Here is a 2,208-nt window from a genome sequence, read left to right as displayed (position 1 = left end):
AGATTTTTCCAGTGAAATTTGTCTTTTGATTTCCTGACTGCTGGTATTAAGAGTACTAAACAATAACACCCAACAACAACAACAACAAAAGCACTCCTCAAAACAATGAATCATGAAAGACCAAAAGGGCAGAACTTCCCTAAAAGCAAATCTCAGAAGGCAGGAAAAAGCTAGACTCTGAAGAAGGATGTGGTGTCAGGGTTGAAAAAAGGACTTATTGATAACCTATAATATACAAATAATACAACCTTTCTTACTATACCCTAAGTAGACTTGAGGCCCTTACTGATGAAGACCAAAGACTGTAGCCTTCAGTGTGGATTACACATCAACACAATGAAATACAATATTCACAATTGGACCAAAAGCAGTATCATGAGAAAGAAAATATTTGAGTTGTCAAAGATTCCATTGTACTTGAATTCACACTCAATGCTCATGGAAGCCACAGTCAAGAAATAAGAAATGACCTATTGCATAGGGTAAATATAGAAATGACTCCTTTAACTTGTTCAAAAGCAAATAGGTCACTTTAAGGACCAATGTGAGCCTGACTTATAGGCATTTGAAAGCTAGAAAATGGAAAAGGAAGACCAAAAAATGGATTCCTTCAAATCATGATGTTAGCAAAGAATAATATCCTGTGGATTTTTAGAATAAGAGAACAAATCTCTTTTGAGATTTTGAGAATGTTTCTTTAAAGGTAGAAATGACAAGACTTTATCTCACATGCTTTGAACATGTGTGAAAAGAATACAACCTGCATGAGGGCCTTTGAACTGTGGTGTTGGCAGAGAGTACTGATATTTCATGAATTGCAAAAAGAACAGATAGGTCTTGGAGAAAGTGAAGCCGTAGTGTTCCCTAGAGGCAAGTATGGCACAGCTTCAACTTGCATACTCTGGGCATGTTTCTAGGAAATGTTACTCCTTGGAGAGGGACATCATGCTTAGAACGGTGGAGGGAGGGCAAAAGAGTGGAAGACCCTAAACGAGGTGGATTGATACAGTGATTACAGCAATGGTCTCAAGGATATCCGAGACTGTGAAGTGGGCACAAGATAGGACAGGATTCAGACCTGTTGTCCACAGGTTCACTATGAGTCATGTTTAACCCAACAACACCTAACAGCAAAAGTTCCATAGTGGAAAGCAGCCCCATAAACAACACCCACAGCATAAAATCAATCCTAGGAGGTCAGACGTGTTCCCCACTCTCCTGTCAAACCCAGTCATCCTGCCCAGGGCTCTCAGTGTTTTGCAACTGGGTCTGCTAATCTACTGCAGTGGCCACACAGAACTCACAGAACCACGCTCACAGGCATGGGACTTATTAGCAAAGTTAAGAGACTACAATTCAGATTGGAAACAGAATGCAATTCTTCAGTCAGGACAGCTTCTCAAGCTTCTCCAAGCCCATTGACCTTTGGCCTCACATTGTAGGTTAGTGTCACATTAGTCCTGCTAATTATGTCTACCCCCCACTCCAAGTCCTTTGGCAAGGTTGGCTGAAGGCTCCTGGCCCTGGTTCTATGGGGTCACAGTCTCAAGTCAACTCTGTCTCACCTCGACTGCAAATTCTCTACTGCTCCTGCGGCTGCTGCCTTCATCTAGATGTCAGTCCGAGATGTGAAAGAATATCTCACCCCAAGGGATGCATACTGTGTTCTCTGCTGCTTCTTCCTTATTGATAATGAATTTCCCATCTTCTGATGCTAATCCTGCTTATTTTAAACCTGGCATGATGTCAAAATTAGCCAGTCCCAACATGATATTGATAGTTTCCACACTCTACATGTTCCTGCCCAGCTGAGGGTCAAGAATCAAAAGCAATGGCCTACGAAAGTCATTTTACACAATCAACCAATTGTACCACAGTCAGGAAGACCAGTTGTTGGAAAAGGACTTCACACTTTAGTGAAGGAGAAAACTAATAAAAAAGAGGGAGACCAGCAACAAACGGAATTGGTGCAAAGAGTGCAACAGTAGGCTACAGAGAAATTATGAGGATTGGCAAGTATTTCATTCTCTTGTACATGGAGTTGCTGTGGGTTGGAAACTACTGAAAATGGTATCCAGTGACAATAGCAATATGCCTGTCTCTGTGTTGTAGAGTAAATGGGCACCTAGGGCTTCGAACATTCAAACATAATCAGTGTGAAATGAACTTCAGTTCAGCAGAAAATTCATCCATCTAAAATATTTTCAA

The 2,208-nt window shown here is 41.1% G+C and overlaps 1 protein-coding gene across 1 annotated transcript in view; it reads left to right on the top strand.

Moving 5' to 3' along the window:
• SPEF2 (sperm flagellar 2) overlaps window positions 1–2,208 on the top strand; it is a 331,758-nt gene that overhangs the window by 264,788 nt on the left and 64,762 nt on the right. The window lies entirely within an intron of this gene.

This window comes from Elephantulus edwardii, unplaced genomic scaffold (genome assembly GCF_000299155.1).
Source record: "Elephantulus edwardii isolate Elephantulus edwardi_28Jun2011 unplaced genomic scaffold, EleEdw1.0 scaffold00370, whole genome shotgun sequence".
NCBI classification, from domain to species: Eukaryota; Metazoa; Chordata; class Mammalia; order Macroscelidea; family Macroscelididae; genus Elephantulus; species Elephantulus edwardii.
This window is presented reverse-complemented; position numbering and strand designations above follow the sequence as displayed.